General features: G+C 43.7%; 1 protein-coding gene and 1 long non-coding RNA gene across 5 annotated transcripts in view; one reads left to right on the plus strand and one right to left on the minus strand.

The window, feature by feature from the left end:
• Positions 1-2,189, minus strand: part of LOC132346563 (uncharacterized) — a 36,578-nt gene extending 34,389 nt beyond the window's left edge. Inside the window, exon 1 of the long non-coding RNA XR_009496409.1 lies at positions 323-2,189. This is a non-coding gene — a long non-coding RNA (uncharacterized lncRNA). The remainder of the gene's footprint in view (positions 1-322) is intronic.
• PRKCE (protein kinase C epsilon) overlaps positions 1-18,403 on the plus strand; it is a 542,457-nt gene that overhangs the window by 430,395 nt on the left and 93,659 nt on the right. The window lies entirely within an intron of this gene.

The raw sequence follows: 18,403 nt of genomic DNA on the forward strand, positions 1-18,403 counted from the left end.
AACCCTCCAGAGATTACTGTTTCACAGACATTCCAAAGGGCTGGATGGCGCTAGCTCAGCCATTTTAACCTTGGCATTTCCCTTAAGAGAATATATCAGTAACAGACTGTGATCTAGAGGAAGAATGTGGAAGTGGTAAGGGGCTTTAGGGATCTTCAGGGAGAAGAGATAGCCCAGTGCCATATTGAGTGAAGGGGAAGCATTCATAAACTTCCTTTCCTGTGTCTTGCTGTTTCCCCTGATTCTGCCAGCACGCCCACCTGAGTGCTGGCTTGGCTTAAGTCAGCCCAAAGGAAATGTTAAAGTAATAAGAGTCACCTACCTTTATTTAGATCTTGCTTTCCTGCCCTTCCATTCTTTTCCCCCAAATTTATGAGTGAAAACAGATAAGGAGAAGTTGAAGTGGCCAAGGCTGTAGGTTGCATCTTAATTTTGAGATCTCTGGGAAAGAGGAACCACCTATTCCAATTGAGAATCCTAAGCTTATATTCATTTAACAACTCTATGATACCCAGTACAATTTGTTCAAATAAATCGTGAAAATAAGTTATGTCTAGTGCTCAGGGCATAGTTTGTGAACCGGTTTGTCATCTCTCGTGAACTTTCCATTTGGGTGATCAGAACAGGGCAGAAGTTTCTCACTGTGCTGTTAGGCTGCCGGCAACTGTCGTCGTTGGTTGACCCTGGGTGGTAGGTACGTGGGAACTTGGTTGAAGGCTTCACAGAGAAGAGGAGAGCTAGTCCTATGGTGAGGCCTGCCTGTGGGTTGGTGGAATGAAAGTGAAAGTTGCTCAGTCATGTTTGACTCTTTGCAGTTGGACAGTCAGACTCTATAGTCTCTTTGTGACCTCATGGACTGTACAGTCCGTGGAATTCTCCAGGCCAGAATACTGGAGTAGGTAGCCTTTCCCTTCTCCAGGGGATCTTCCCAACCCAGGGATCAAACCCAGGTCTCCCGCACTGCAGGTGGATTCTTTACCAGCTGAGCCATAAGGGAAGCTCAAGAATACTGGAGTAGGTAACCCATTCCTTCTCCAGCAAATCTTCCTGACCTGGGAATCAAACCGGGGTCTCCTGCATTGCAGGTGGATTCTTTACCAGCTGAGCTACCAGAGAAGCCCATGGGTTGGTAGAGAGTTCTTGCTAATGAATATTTTGTCAGTGCTTCTGTTTTAACCAAGTTGGCAGCGTTTTCTATTATCCACACAGATACACAGCAAAAGAAAACTAATGTGGGCAATTAGAATTGGTAGTAAATCTGAAATATACAGAATGTATTCAAAAAGATGACAGGAGTTAGAACTGCTCACAGGTGGTTGCCAGGCAGTTTCCTCAGAACCTTCCATGATAAAGTGATAAGGTTAATTATAATCAGCACACTTCCCAAATGGATGGGTACTATCAATGTGCTTTAAAATGTGCTCTTAAATTAATCAGAAAAGTTTGTTACAGTTGAGCATTTGACTTGGCTATGAATTGGCTAAGCAGTGTATTTCTTTATAAAAATATATTTCCAGTTTGTTCCTGTTCAGACTACCAGAGTCTCATATTTGAGCAAATGCCAGACTGATGACATGTACGAGATAGTGAGGCCTTGTCCATCAAAATATTTTGGTGCAGTGGTTTCACGAGAAAAGAATGGTTTTAAGTAGTGCTTTGGAGCCTGAGAAACAGTTTCAGCCATGCCTGGGAGGCAGAGGTGAGAGGGTATCTCTCAGCCCAAGGGAGCAAACTCTGTGCTGTTTTAAAGTCTTTTTCACTTTAACTACATGTTCAGGTACTCAGATGTTGACCCAGCCTAGGTGGTAAAAAATGGAATCTCATGTTTAATTTCAAGGGTAGACACCATCTTGGAATTTGGGAACAATTTATCTGTTGGGCTGTCTTGCATCTAGTAAGTGCTAAAAAAAAATTATCTGCCAGAGGTTAGTTGGTTTTATGAAATGAATGTACCAAACTTCCAGTTAGTTTAGCAGAGCCTGGAAGCCCAAAGTTGCGGGATTGCCCATCCTTATGGAGGCAGTTCACTTTAAAATAGTCCCTTAGCTCTCCTCCCACTTGGTAAACCAAGAATCTGATGCAACAGAGAGGAACAGTAAAAGTCATGCAAATCTGGAAATATACCCCTTTTCCAAGCATTTGTTTAGAGTTTCCTGGCATTGGATTGTTTATAAGTCAGTATTGCAAGAGAATGCACATTTTCACATAATTCTGTGGTTGAAAACAGTTTCCTCACCAGCTCACTGATTATTTCTCTAAGGAGTTAGTCAGAAGGCAATTGAAAAAAATTTTTTGTTGTCCATGTGAGACTCTGGTGGTTTGCTTGTACTTTGCATCACTGGGGGTGGATTTCCCCTGAGGAATTCTTAAAAGCAGGGTCATGAATGGGTATAAACCTAGGCTGGCTTGTATCCAGGATGGAGAGAAATATTCCGCTGGGGTGAGCCACTTAGTTAATCAGCCATCTAACTCCTGAACATGCCTGCTCAGTTAGTCCAATAAAGGATTTAAGAAAAGACCTCAGGGGCCACTCTGAGAAGCAAGACCATGAAATGGTTTTGAATCGGCTTGTCTAGAGTAATGCCACTGACCCATTTTAGTAATTTGGGCAATCCTACCTAAGTAAAACCAAAATTAAATACATTGATTGGAAAATCTAACCAGTCATTATTAATCAAATGACTATTATATGCAAGGTATAATTCCTGCTCTCAAGGACTGAGAAAGCCCAGTTTAAGAAGTAGGATTAAAGAAAAAAAAAAAAAACTGAGTTAAATAACCCTCTTTGCCTTAATAATGTAAATCTATGGTATAAGGTTATAATGTACAGGGTATGACTAGTCATCACACGGGTGGTTTAAATACTGCCATGAATTCACAGGAGGAAGAGTTTTCTAAATACTGTCTTCACTGGAAAAGGCATCACCAAGGAAGAAGAGAATAGAAAGTATTTGACAGGTGGAGAGGAGGAACTTGGAGCAGAGTTGCCAGGATTGTTCAGAAGTGAACAGGAAAAATGAGTGGTTGCCATATGAAAAAAAAAATCAACTCAAGTAGGAAGCAGTGCTGTGCACGCGTGACTCTTACAACCCCATGAACTGTAGCCTGCCAGGCTTCTCCATCCATGGGATTTTTCAGGCAAGAATACTGGAATGGGTTGCCATTTCCTCCTCCAGGAGATCTTCCTGACCCAGGGATCAAACCCACATCTCCTGTGTCTCCTGCATTGCAGGCAGATTCTTTATCCACTAAGCCATCAGGGACACCCAGGGAGTAGTGAGATAGGCTGAAATTTTTAGATTACCACCAGACTACGGGCAGTTCTAACCTGAAGTAGTCAAAGTGGGATCAGTCAAAGTGTGATTCCTAGACTAGCAGCACTGCATCTCCTGGGAACTTGTTAGAAATGCTGAATCTCATGTTCCAACCTAGACCTACAGACTCAGTATTTTTGGATGTGTGGTTCAGGAATCTGGATTGTTTTTTGTTGTTTTTTTTAAAGTGTCCAGTTGACTCTTGTGCATATTAAAGTTTGAAAAGCATGACTACTGGCAATTTGGGTTTTATTCCAAATGATTGAAGGCTCTTGAATGGAGAAGTAGCATGTTTTTCAGTGGGGAAACAAGTCAGTGCCTTTTACATGGAAGACATCCTCCCTTATAATCCTCCCTTACCTACTGCTTACCAAGATGAAATCTCTCCAAATCCAAGTCACATAATTGGTACAGTCATGTAACTGTTCTTTGGAGTGGTTTCTGAAGGCTGAGTCTAGATCTTGTCAATGTAATGGTATGATATGCATCTATTGTATTTTATATAAGTTGGGATTTTTTAAAAGTGTGTGCTTTACAAGAACTATATGAATCAGCAACAATAACAAATTTATATGGTGCTTTATAGGTTAAAACATAATACTCATTCATATATTTCTGACCATTTAAAAAATTCCGACTATCTTGAATCAGGTTGTTTATCTGGCATTTATCAGGAAATTCAGATTTCCATGTTACAAAGGTAATATGAGCTCTTGTAAATCAGTAAACCTTTTTGATAGAAAATTTTTTCCAGACTTTATCATTATATTATCATTAATACTAGTAGGACGGGGGAGCCTGGTGGGCTGCCATCTATGGGGTCGCACAGAGTCAGACACGACTGAAGCGACTTAGCAGCAGCAGCAGCAGCAGCAGGAATACTATATAATAAAATTAGCACGTATTTTTAAGTGTTGGTAGAGTTTTGAATGTTACTTTTACTTGGTGACTTTGATATAATAATACCTTCAAGGCTGAAAGAAGTTAGGACTGTTGTTCCCGCTTTAAATAGCCCCAGGCTGGCAATTTTTTGATCAATTCTATCAGTCTCTTTTATCTTTATTTCCCACCCTGAGAAGACTCTTGAGAGTCCCTTGGACTGCAAGGAGATCCAACCAGTCCATCCTAAAGGAGATCAATCCTGAATATCCATTGGAAGGACTGATGCTGAAGTTGAAATTCCAATACTTTGGCCACCTGATGCGAAGAACTGACTCCTTGGAAAAGACCCTGATGCTGGGAAAGATTGAAGGTGGGAGGAAAAGGGGACGACAGAGAATGAGATGGTTGGATGGCATCACTGACTCTATGGACATGAGTTTGAGTAAGCTCCAGGAGTTAGTGATGGACAGGGAGGCCTGCAGTGCTGTGGTCCATGGGGTCGCAAAGAGCCAGACGCTACTGAGTGACTGAACTGACTGACTGACTACTCCAATAAGCTAGGAAGAATGGAGTTTTCTTAAGGTTAAAATCCTAACCTTAATTTTGCCAGCAGAGTCATAGAGTAGCCCTTGGCCCATGGACTTGAGGGTGGTGGTAGCTTCTACTGTCATGGATACTGTGGGTCTTGGCACCAGGGTTTTCCCTTGCCTGCTCAGGGGACGTTTTCCCCCTGCAGTTTCACAGGTGGAGTTTGTGGTGGTGTTTGTCAGATGGTGGAGTTTTTCAGAGAGCAGACCATTGCATAGAAGGCTTGACGCTGTATTCACTTAGATTTCATGTTGACTCTAAAGATGTCTAGGGTCCCAGAGAGAGGAACAGATCCCTGTCATGCTCCTTCAAAAATCAGCAGTTTGTGTCCTAGAGATTCAAGACCACCTCTGTAAACACACAATGAGCAAAGGCTTAAGGTGCAGACCTTAAACACAGAGTCTCTAACCCTAGCCACATATTTTTTGATATATAAAATGGGAGCTCTACTGTCAGCTTTAATGAATGATGCTGAGGGTTACTCCTGGTGTAACAGAAAGAGCCCAAGCTTTGGGACAGACAGATCCGGGTTCAAATTCTAGCTGTCATACTTACCAGCTCGGTGGCCTCAGTCAAGTTAACTTACTCCTCTGAGCCTCTCTATCTCTGTGGAAAATGGATATTAACACCAGCTTTCAAGACTGCTGCGTCGGTGGAAAAGTAGCTTCATATATAGTGGGTACTCATTATAGCCCTTGTCACTTTCCACTTGTTCATTGTGTCCTCACATTAACCTTAGATTGTAGTTTTCTAAGAAAAACAAAAAGGCCGAGATAGCTCTGATGCTTCAAACAGCTAGACTTCCTCAGCGTTCCTTAAGTCTACCAAATGCATCCCACCTCTGTGCCTTCATGGTTCTCCTGCGCCTGGAAAGCCCAAGCTCTGCTTGGTTTGATTCCCTTCCCCTTTTAAGTCCCAGTTCTTCCATGGAGATTTCCTTCACTATTTTCTTCATCACAAATCCACAAATAATAAAATACCCTCCTGTGGTGTTAACCCTTATTTCATTAGAGTTTCTCATTCTTCCAACTAGATTGTAGCCTTTTTGAAAGGTTTCTATACCTACAAGATGAATGGACTGATTTGAAATAACATTCATCACCAAGCCATATACAGCCGCCAAATCGAGTCTCATGAATGAAAAATTGAAACTAATGTTTTCCTGAGCATTTTTTTGGGGGCCAAGAACCCATGCTACGGATAATCTATTATAATTTTCCAGGAAGTAGCTGCTATTGAATCTTGATTTTATAGGTGTGGAAACCAACACTCCTGATTGTCCAAGTTCATATAGCCAGTGAGTAGAGGAGCTAGGATTTAAACACAAGCAGTCTGGGTCCAGGGGCTGAGTTTGGACCATGGCACCACGCAGGTGAGAATGTGGGTGGAGAAGGCTATCAGAACATTCAAAAACACCCACAGACAGAATTCTACAAATGGGGACCGATTACAGCCAAGTTATAAGCCTTTCAGTTGAGGTTCTCTATGTCATTTTTTCTCATTTGTGTCATTTAACAAATCATTTAGATCACGAATTTCTACAGTTAGAGAAACCAGCCTCCTCTCTGAATCGTCAGCCCTTGGTTCGTGTAAGAGCTATGACTCAGCCCTGAAACTCACTTGCTTTGTCTATTTCACCACCTTTCCAGGTCATTAAGAACAAAAGGTCTGTGAACAGATTAAACACAGGCTGTTTTTGTTCTGCTTCTACAAGCACCTACGCCTGTTGAACGCAGACTCATAGATTTTTTAAAAAAACAACACATGCTGGAATCCCACACCTTCTTACAATAGCGTAGCTGAGGTTAAACAGTTCCTTGGAGAGGCCCCTGTGCTATTACACCAAATACTTACAAGTTTATTTCACCACACTGCCTGGGGTTCAGAGTAAACCTGGGTGAAGGTACGGAGATCAAAGAATTTAACAATCAAAAACCTCTATTCACGCTCTATCTGTCATCTAATGAAAGCATTAGTGAAGTGGTATGGAAATCCTCTCCAGCCAGCCTACAGCCACCAGCCTGGCCGCTTAATATTTAAAACAATGTGACCAAGTGTTCAGAATCCACAGGATTGAGTTGTATGGTAATGTTAGTGTATTATTTCCAAGTTGCCAATTTTCCCCAGCTTAGCACATTTTCATTCCGGCTTTATTAAAGGAGTCAGAACATGCAAGGAGATTTAGCACAGTGGTGATGTCAGCAGAGCCTCCTTGCCATTGTGACATGGTTTATTTGGTTCGGGGCAGCCATGCATATGAATCCAACAAGGTGTCTCTAGGACCGAAAGTCAAACCAAGCGGGACCAATAAAAAGGAAAAGACAAGAAATACAATTATGTCGTGAAACCACAGCTCTTTAACTGTGGGTGGGAATTTCAGGCCCTTGATTTGATTTCATATGGCCCCATAGTTACAAAACCATGGTATAGCGTAGTATCAGCTATGTAATAGGTGCTTTATTATGACATTAGTGGAGTGGGTGGATGAGCCCAGCATGGTGTGGAGCATTGTAAGAACACAGCCAGTTGCAGGAGACATGACCCCAGTCATTCCAGAAGATTCCTCCTGTTGTGGAAAGCCATTGTTTTCCTAAGAGTACCTGTCTGTCAGAGTCCTGGGCTGGAGGAAGACTAGAAGCCACTGGTCCAAGAATTTATACTCTGGTTGGACTTAACAGTACATAAAATTCTCACAAAAAGATACAGAACCAAATGCAGTGAAATCACCTAATCTTGATGTCACAAGCCAGGGCAGTTGTCCAATCCAGTGGTTCCCAAACCTCACTGAGCATTAGGAGCTACCTGGGGAATTTAAAATGAAGTGGACATTCCCAGGGCCCAGCCAGAATTAGAAACTCTGATCAAGGGTCCTGGAAATATGTATGCTTTAAAATGCTCTCAGGGGATTCTGTGGCTTGGCTAGCTCACTTGACCAGTCCCCTCGATGAACAAGGAGGGTTTCTGTTAACAACCCTGCAAAGTGATGAGCCACCCACGGCTGACATCCTCAGGTTGGAAGGAACTTACTGCAGAACAAGGCAGCAGGACCCAGGCAGAAGATGGGGGTTCTCTAAAGCGTTTCCTCAAAGTGAAAGTTGCTCAGTCCTGTCTCTTTGTGACCTCATGGACTTACAGTCCATGGAATTCTCCAGGCCAGAATACTGGAATGGGTAGCCTTTCCCTTCTCCAACGGATCTTCCCAACCCAGGGGTTGAACCCAGGTCTCCTGCATTGCAGGTGGATTCTTTAGCAGCTGAGCCACAAGGGAAGCCCAAGAATACTGGAGTGGGTAGCCTATCCCTTCTCCAGGGGATCTTCCCAACCCAGGAATCTAACCAGGGTCTCCTGCATTGCAGGCTGATTCTTTACCAACTGAGCTATCCTAGACTTTGATAAAAGGGCCTTTGTTTATCTTCTACCCATTTTCTTAGTTAGTCTGCAGTAACACAGGTTGTCATTACCAAGATGGCAGTCCTGCAATTGGTTACCAACATGTCAATCCTTCAAGTATTTGAAGAGGGTTCCTCTCCAGTTTGCTCCTTTGTCTGATACCTGATGCATTTGTTCATTCATTCATTCAGTTCAGACTGTCAGCATCCTCTAAGAGTGGGTTTCTTGAGGCTGAGCATTGCCACCTCCTTCAGCTACTTCTTACAGATCTCGGCTTCTTCACCCCCTCCTGTTTGCCTTCCTCTGGATGAACTCTAGTTTGTCAGTGTCAAAGATGGTGCTCAGAATGGGACACCACACTGACCATGTGATCTGATGAGCGGAGTCCAGCAGGAGCCACAGGAGCAGTTGCTGCTTGTGCCCTGCTTCTTCTAAAGAGTGTTGCATGAGAATAACCAAAAACTCAAACCGATGCAGACAGAAAGCTCTGGAGCCCAGACCAGGAAGGGGAAAGGTTGGTGTTGGCTGAGCACGTCCTCGTGAATGGGTAAGCTTTGGAATGAAGGAGAGTGCCATCCTTCCGGTGTTCCAAGTGGAGAAATAATGTTTCATTGGGAACCCGGATATTTGCTGCATTGACCACATTGTGCGTGTGTTATCTGGTCTGCAGGCTAAGTGGAGGCTCTCACCACATCGTTGCCCCCTGATCCTAGTGTAGGATCAGCTCTGACTGCTACACCGAGCTAGAGGTGCAAGAGGCAGCTTTCCTTTCTTCTCTGTTTGGTGGGCTCAACCTAAATATTTCCATCTAAGCAGGTTATGGTTCCTTTCCACAACTGAAGAGAAATAGTTATGTACCTTCTCTCCTCAGGGTCAGCTACCTGGTATTTGCGTATGTTTAAAACTGTCACATGATCTTTGCATATTCTTTGGGAAACAAAAAGTAAGAAAAGAGAAACTATTGTGACAGCTGGTTGTAACATTAACTGGTCAGTTGTGTCATACAGGTAAAATTGGAATAACATTTCTTTGATTACTTTTTTGCTGAATAGACTGGTCATCTAATCCCCTGATTGGTTAGCAGGATTTCATTCTAAATAGAATTAAGCAAATAAGAAAAGAAACAAAGAACAATAGGAAAGAAAATAGCAACACCAATTGCAGCCATAACAGGATTCGAGGCTTGGCCTCACCCAGGACTGCAGACTTATTGACAATAGTAGACGCGTGAGCCTCCTGGAAATCAGACCTCACATGTGACCTCTGTAGGTGCTTCTTTCTGTATTGGACACAGGAAGTAATAAGGTGACATCTGAAGCTTCCAAAAATCAGAGTAGCAGCTATATTTGTTGTTATTGTTGTTTAGTTGCTAAGTTGTGTCCGACTCTTTGTGACCCCATAGATTGTACCCCACCAGGCCCCTCTGCCCATGGGATTTCCCCAGCAAGAATACTGGAGTGGGTTGCCATTTCCTTCTCTGGGCGATCTTCCTGACCTCGGGATCAAACTTGTGTCTCCTGCATTAGCAGGTGGATTCTTTACTGAGCCACCAGGGAAGCCAATGGCAGCCCACTCCAGTACTCTTGCCTGGAAAATCCCATGGACAGAAGAGCCTGGTGGGCTGCAGTCCATGGGGTCGCTAGAGGTCAGACACGACTGAGCAACTTTACTTTCACTTTTCACTTTCATGCATCGGAGAAGGAAATGGCAACCCACTCCAGTATTCTTGCCCGGAGGATCCCAGGGACAGGGGAGCCTGATGGGCTGCTGTCTGTGGGGTCGCACGGAGTCGGACACGACTGACGCGACTTAGCAGCAGCAGGGAAGCCCAGCAACTACATGAGCTGCTTCAGTTCTGCCTGGGCTCCATCTCTAGCATGTGAGCTGGAGACCAGAGACACTCATTTAGTTCCTCTCTACCAGCTAGACATACATCGAGCCTAGAGAGGATGTGGAGACACCAGAAAAAGGCATCTTGAGCCCCAGCTGTTGGGTCTTACATCCTGCTGGAGACACAGGAAGGTATATTCTGGGGCAGTCAGAGTTTGATGCAATCACATACCAGATTGGGAAGAGAAGCCTGAGTTCATGAAAAGAGCATTGATAAAAGACAAGACTACATGTGGGCCTTGGCTGGATGGGAAGATGGGCTTAGAACAAGAATACTTTCATTCCTGTGCTTAAAAACACAAAGAGTGTTCTTTCAGTTCTTAACTTCAGCTGCTGACTGCTGGTGACAATGGACTCCAGTGAGCAACCAATGTTTTCTTTCTTTTTAAACTGGCTCTTGGTATCATTAAAGAGAGATCTGGCCTGCCCAGAATGGGCAGACTAGATTCTAGGTGGGTAGCAGGGACACGTGAAATCTCTGCAAGATGACCAGGCTGCTAAGTTGGGCAAATGAGTCAGGGGAGAGTTTCCTGATGCTCTGCTGCTTTCCTGGAGTCCAGGTCAACAGCCAGTGACAGAGGATGACAGCCAGAAGCCACCCCCAGGAGCAGCACTTCATGGAGAAAGCAGTTCTTGGGTGAAGAACCAGGAGAAAGCCTGGTGCTCTGAGGTGATGCTGACACTCTGGTGATGTGATGGAATAAAAGGAAGAGCCTCGGGAAAACCACACCATTGTCCATTTCATCGTCATGTTCCCCATCTAAACCCCTCTGACCCTGTCATTTTCAAAGAGAAAAATGAACAGCAAGTCATTATGCCTACTTACCTTCAGATGTTGCTCTTATTCATAGCACAAGGTCACTCTAGGGTTATCATCGTTGAAATGTAGCCTATTTGGGGGCTGTCCTGTATGTCCCGTCACATCATGTGATAGAAACTTCATTTTCCTAAGATATTGACCACTCTATGAAAGCGACCGTATGAAAGGCAAGTGTCCTCTGACGTACTGATCCCAAAGCCCTCCGCTTTTCCTGGCCTTCACACACAGATGGGAGTGCCTGGGGCAGGATGACAGTAACTTGAAGTTGTTCCCTGGCTTAAGTGTAATAATCCCTCTAATCAGATGCAGGAAATGTTTCTTTTGAGCTTAATTGAATGAGTCCGTTTGGTATAGCTTTTAGGTCACTTTAAACTTGGGGTGTCCTATATACTTCAAATAAGTAGAGTTTAAAGCAGTTGGAAACAAGTATCAGATGGACATGAATGAAGTTTATACCTTCTCAACTAGCAGGCTTCTGTGTGGAAGTTTTGCTGTTTGGCTAATTCTGATTAGGTTAATACTTTCCCCCAAGAAAATACTTCTCCCTTTTTATCCAAAGAAGGGTAGACTCTACCCCTCTGTAGCCTATAGAAGATTGTTATAAGAAACAGCAATGTGAAAACCCATTCTGTATTTTCAGTACCACTCTTGGCATTGATGGACTTGACCATGGCTGTAGGAATTTGGTTGAGATAAATCTAAATTTGGGGAAAGACTGCAACAGGGTCGTTATTCTAGAGTAAGGCCTTGCACAATGGGAGAAAGCTGAGAAGTACTGAGAATGTGTGAAAATTAATTTTTTAAACATGTTTCAGGTGATATTATTGTTGCATAAAAAATTTGCATAATCAATCATAATTATTATTCAGATAAGATGCTCATTCTCTGTTAGTTGGCAGGTAAGTCTTCAGTGAGAGGAAAGATCCTTTCTTTTTATTCTCCATCTCTCTCTCACCTACCTCAGTGGACGGTCTATGACACCGATTAAACAAGGCTCTGCCTCTAGTCTGCATATTGTATGTCTGCCTGAGAGCTGGAGAATCCCACTCGTGAGTGTCTGGTTTTAGTTTATTGTAATGATGGCTGTGCTTTCTTGATGAGGAAATAAAATTGATTTATAGATTAGTTTAATAGTTAAGTTTCCCAAGGTGATTGGATCTTTCCTTTCTTTTGACCCAAGCAGTATAATAGAGAAGAACGATTGCTTGCTGTTCTTTCTCAAAGATAATAAAACGGTTTATACAGTGGAAATAAAGAAGAGATGGGATAATAACTTCAAGCAATCTTCCATCAATCCATCATGAACTCTACTTTTAGAACAGTTTTTAAATCAGCTTTAGTTATGCCATTTTATAACTCAGAAGATTTCTAGAGTTCTTTATTTCTCGCCTGTGTTTTCAGAACCATCTCTCTTCCTGCCCCCACCCAGTCTGTCTCCTTCATACCCACATCTGAGTTTTTTCACTGCCTCATTCCTCCCCTCCTCACCCCCACATACAGTGATCACTTTTCCTTACCTCTGCCCTTCATGAAGTATGTGCTTCTAACTTGCCAGGCCCTCTACTCCTCCCACCTGCCGTTCAAGACCTCAACTGTGGTCTTTCACATAATTTAGATTTGTCTCAACCAAATCCCAAGGCAGTGGCCATTTCCATCAATACCAGTTGTATTGTGGAAAATAAAATACAGAAAGAGTTTTCTTACGGCCTTTTCTTAAAATGATCTTTTGTAAGTGCTGAGGCCTGGATGATAGACATTTCTTCTCTAAGGGCCTAAGAAGCTAAGGGCGCAGATACATAGGTTTCACGTCTGATTTGATACAAGACGGTTTAGCGCATAATGACAGAGCATTTTATGTTGCTTTGTATGATTTCTTGTGTTCAGTTCCTAGTGCCTAGAAACCAAACCCATGGCTCATATCATCTTCCATATCCCCCAGTCACCTACCCTAGGTCTGGGCACCCAGGACAGACCTGCTGAGTTGATAGGTTATAAGATGGAGACATGGACAGGAAAAGGAGATGCTGCAAGTGAGAAGTCAGGCTCCCTGATTCCCTTAGATGTGGCGCGTTAGAGAAATCATTCATTCTGTCACTGGTGCATCAAAGGCGGACTGTTCCAAGTCCTGTCTTTTGTTGGGCAGTCATGTGAAATTGATTTAAAAGCGATAGAATCTTTGCACATGTAAACAGCTAACAAACTGTGGTGAATGTGTGTCCAAACAGATCCAGTTGGCAGTACACGCAGTGCTGCTGAGAGGAAGCCTCTGGCTATCCATCACACCTTGAAAGATGAACAGGGCGGGCCAGATTTTCCCTTCTAAGTTAGGAAAGGTTAGCACTCTGGGAAAATGGAGCCCAAAGGGAATTTCAAGCACATGGCGTGGCCCTTCCAGCTTGCAGGTCGTTATTACCCTAAATGGCCATGACATATAATCTCTTTCCTGATTTTATTAGTTTACCTACTATCACAAGACCATAACTTTTTAGACATTCAGGTGTGACTAAAGGAGGAGGAGATAGAATAAGGTTTTTAACATCTTTGATTACCTCAGAAAAGTATTTGCTTACTTTACCAGGAAGTTGGGTTTTTTGTTTTGTTGTGTTTTCTACCCATGCCAAGAGGGGATTAATGAATGAGTGGCTGCTGGGTTTGCCAGCTTTCTTTTGATTTGAGTTTATGTAATTAAGCAGTTCCCAGAATGACTTCAGGTTCTCACTCTGCATCAAAACATGCTTCTCAAATGGTTTAGGTGTGGAGACCAGAAATAATCCAGACTCACTGAATGGGGGGAGGAGGAGTGAAAAGCTTCTCTTGCTTTAATAGCAGTCCCTCCTGTGTCAAAAGGGTTGACCGTGCTTTGGAGCCATGCACATTGAGCTGTATTGAGTAGAAAAGTAAGTTAAAACTGAAGTTCAAATGGCCTAAAGTTAGAATAACTCGAAATGAGGTTAATGATAGAAATAACATGGGGAAATCAACTCTGTTTACGATTGAACTTCTAGCAAACAGAGTCTTCTCCATGGTGGGCACTCAAGACTTCATGCATTCACCAAAGACACCCTAGGAACCCACTGTGTTTCAGGCTCCATTCTAGTTGCTGGGGATATACTGAGAAGCTAATGAGAACCCGTCCCTTAAGGTGCTAACATGGAGTGAATGTTGGATGAGCAGATTTTTATTGAGCTAGTAGTGGCCATGGCATTGCTGGGAAGTCTAAGGTTATGTTCCTCAAGGAACTGGCCATCTCATGGGGAGGTGAAATCATCTAGCCATGGAACCAAAGAACTGTTTAAAGCTGTCCCAAACACTGGGTGCTGAGACAGACCCCTTGGGGGTGAAATGGTCAGATTGGGCGCTCATGGGCGCTTTCTATAGGCAGGAGGCTCGCTGCAGTGGGCTGACTCATCTTGAAGCCTTTAATTCCCTAAGCAGTAAGAGACTGCAGATATAAATATCAGAGCCTCTTTTGATTTTGTTTCTCTTATAGCCCCCTGAGCTGTTTAGTTATTCTATCCACATGATGCTTGTTTTAAAGGGAATTAGAGGCACTTTTCTTTGGGGTTAGGCTAATTCCCTTAAAAACCAACAGGGCAGAGTTACCAACAGTGTTTACCCTCATGAAGTATACAGACTACTGAGAGAGAAAGACATAAATCAGTGACACAAATCAACCCCCCACTGGAGAGTGTTGCATGTAAGAGGAGGTTTTGACCTGGTCAGAAAAGTCAGGGACAGCTTCCTAGAAGAAAAGATGGCTGCACTGAAATCTGAAGGATGAGGAGGAGTTAATTAGGTGAAAGGTCAGGGAGACACAGGCCAAGCAGAGGGAGCAGCATGAGCAAAGGCCCTGTGGCAGCAGGGAGTTTCTGATTGAGGCGAAGGGAACAGCTGGGAGTGAAATGACTGAGAATTAGATAGGGCCAGATCACACTGGCCATGAGGCATATTAGGGAGTGTTCTACTTATTCCAAGAGTAATATGAAACCTTTGAAAAAATCAGTAGAATGAGGAAAGGAAGGCGCATACACTGTAATAAGATTTTCATTTCAGCAGGTAACTCTGCCCACAGTGTGGTCAGTGTTTGGTGTGGGGACTGGAATCAGTGTAGGGAGCACCAGTGAGAAGGCACCTGCAAGAATTTCAACCAGAGATGACAACTGCTTGGGCCAGAATGGCGGCCACAGTGGTGGCAGCAACAGAAGGAAGCAGGCAAATGTAACAGGTACAAAGGTAATAAGTGCAAAGGTACAAAAAGTAAAAGCAGTAAGGACTTGGTGATGGATAAGAGGGATAAAGAGGAGGCGGGTATTGCGAATGGCTTTTCAGGTTTCTGACTTACACACTTGGCTGGATGGTGAAGCCCTGCCCCGAGACAGGCACCCTGGATGAGGACCAGTTTGCCAGGGGAAGATTATGAAGCAGTTTTGAACATGTTGGGATTGAGTGCCTTTGAGGCATCAGAGAGAGACGACAGAAACACAGCTGGGTAAATGGGTTCCCGGATTGGAGGAGAGGCCTAGGATGGAGGGAGATGTTTGTGAGTCATCAGTGTCAAGGTGCATTAGACACCATGGGTGTGGATGAGATCACTCAGCGAGTACAGAAAGGGGAGGAGAGCGGAGGGCGTCCAACCCCGCCTCGTGGGATTCCGACACCTAATGGCTGGGGAAAGGAGAAGCCTACAAAAGCGGGCACAACAAACCTGCCAGCACCACAGGGAGAATAGCAGCTGAAAGCCAAGGAAAGCAAGCATTTGTTGGGAGAGGAGGTCATCAGGGAAAAATAATGCTGAAAGGGTAGGGAAAATGAAGACTCAATAATGACAATAATAACTGTCATACCACTAGCTATAATACTATAGAAATAATCATTGATAGTCTTTATGGAGCCCCAGTTATGAACCAGGCACTTTAACATATAATTTAATCCTCATAAGAATTTTGTAAGGCAGGTCCTGTTTTCGTTCTCATTTTCACAGTAGAGAGCACTGAGCACAGGGAGCTGAAGTCATTTGCCTGAGGTCACACAGCCAGTGAGTGAAGAAATCAGGGTAGAGGCTCTGCTTTCTCACTCCATGGCCCCTGTCCTTAAATGCCTTGTGGGGAGTAAAAAGCAGCCAGGGAGGCAGGGTGGGGAGGTGAGATTTAGAAATTTGGATTCTTTCAAACAAAGGCAAGAAAATGTTCCATGATTGCTAAAGCCCAAGTCCAAGTTGGTGACCAGGAACTGGTATTGCAGCAGCTGTTTCTGATGATGGTTCAGCTAGATTAGGGTAGTGTTGAATGCATGACAAGGCTATATTTGCCATGGGAAAGCCTTGCTCCAAGTGCTGTAGGGCTGCTGCTGCCTGCCAAGTCGCTTCAGTCGTGTCTGACTCTGTGCGACCCCATGGACTGCAGCCCACCAGGCTTCCCTGTCCCTGGGATTCTCCAGGCAAGAACACTAGAGTGCGTGGCCATTTCCTTCTCCAATGCATGAAAGTGAAAAGTGAAAGTGAAGTCGCTCAGTCGTGTCTGACTCTTAGCGACCCCATGGACTGCAGCCTACCAGGCTCCTCCGTCCATGGGATTTTCCAGGCAAGAGTACTGGAGTGGGGTGCCATTGCCTTCTCCATGCTCTAGGGCATTGGTTCTCAAAGTGAGAGCTCCAGGCCAGCAGCCTATCATACCTGGGAACTAAGAGATGCAGATTCTCAGGCTCCAGTCGAGACCTTCTGAATCAGAAACTCTGTAGGACAGAAGGAGCAGAGGAGGAATCCAATGTTCTAATAAACCTCTGTGAGATTCTGATGCACAAGTTTGAGAACCTTGTTCTTGGGACACCCTTGAAAAAGAGGAAAACCCTAATAACATATGATCCATGTATCTTACCTTGGCATCAACCAGATGGGAGAGTGTTTCTTAATCCTGGCTGCCCACTGTAATCACATGAGGAGCTTTGAGAACTACGATAGCTGGAGTCCACCCTCAGAAATTCTGGTTTCATTGGGTTGGCACTGGCCTGATCATTGAAATAAGGATTTGAATGGGGAATAGATGATCTAATGAACACTCATCATCAAATGACCATTGAATAGATGATTGAATAGATGATCTGAACACTTCTGAGTACCCAGTTGGACCTGGGGGAGAAAATAAGCCAGGCTTTGAAGGGGAAGGTCAAGACAAATGGAAGAGAAGCTAGATCTTAGGCTCTTTGTGAATAGCAGTAAAGCTTGAATAATTCTGGAGGTTGTGGTGGGGACAGAAGGTAGTCTGAATTTATAATTCTTAAGGGTGACTTAGTTTAAAAGAGATGCCAGTTATAAAGTAGATGTGTGGTCAAGGCTGCTCCATGAATAATATATTATTGTGATTTTTCAGTTCAGTTCAGTTCAGTCACTCGGTCGTGTCTGACTCTTTGTGATCCCATGGACTGCAGCACACCAGGATTCCCTGCCCATCACCTACTCCCGGAGTTTACTCAAATTCATGTCCATTGAGTCAGTGATGCCATCCAACCATCTCATCCTCTGTCTTCCCCTTATCCTCCCACCTTCAATCTTTCCCAGCATCAGGGTCCTTTCAAATGAGTCAGTTCTTCACATTAGCTGGCCAAAGTATTGGAGTTTCAACTTTAGCATTTGTCCTTCCAATGAATGTTCAGGACTGATTTCCTTTAGGATGGACTGGTTGGATCTCCTTGCAGTCCAAGGGACTCTCAAGAGTCTTCTCCAACACCACAGTTCAAAAGCATCAATTCTTTGACACTCAGCTTTCTTTATAGTCCAATTCTCACATCCATACATACACTGGAAAAACCATAGCTTTGACTAGATGGACCTTTTTTGCAAAGTAATGTCTGCTTTTTAATAAGGGGTCTAGGTTGGTCATAACTTTTCTTCCAAGGAGCAAGCGTCTTTTAATAATGTCATGGCTGTAGTCACCATCTGCAGTGATTTTGGAGCCCCCCAAAGGAAAGTCTGTCACTGTTTCCACTGCTTCCCCATCTATTTGCCATGAAGTGATGCAACTGGATGCCATGATCTTAGTCTTCTGAATGTTGAGTTTTAAGCCAACTTTTTGACTCTCCTCTTTCACTTTTATCAAGAGACTCTTTAGTTCCTCTTGTCTTTCTCCCATAAGAGTGGTGTCATCTGCATATCTGAGATTATTGATATTTCTCCCGGAAATCTTGATTCCACCTTGTGCTTCATCCAGTCCAACATTTCTCATGATGTACTCTGCATATAAGTTAAATAAGCAGGGTGACAATATACAGCCTTGATGTACTCCTTTTCCTATTTGGAACCAGTCTGTTCCATGTCCAGTTCTAACTGTTGCTTTTTGACCTGCATACAGATTTCTCAGGAGGCAGGTCAGGTCTGGTATTCCTATCTCATGAAGAATTTTCCACAGTCTGTTGTGATCCACACCATCAAAGGCTTTGGTGTAATCAATAAAGCAGAAGCAGATGTTTTTCTGGAATTCTCTTGCTTTTTTGATGATCCAATGGATGCTGGCAATTTGATCTCTGG

This window comes from Bos taurus, chromosome 11 (assembly GCF_002263795.3).
Source record: "Bos taurus isolate L1 Dominette 01449 registration number 42190680 breed Hereford chromosome 11, ARS-UCD2.0, whole genome shotgun sequence".
Lineage (NCBI taxonomy): Eukaryota > Metazoa > Chordata > Mammalia > Artiodactyla > Bovidae > Bos > Bos taurus.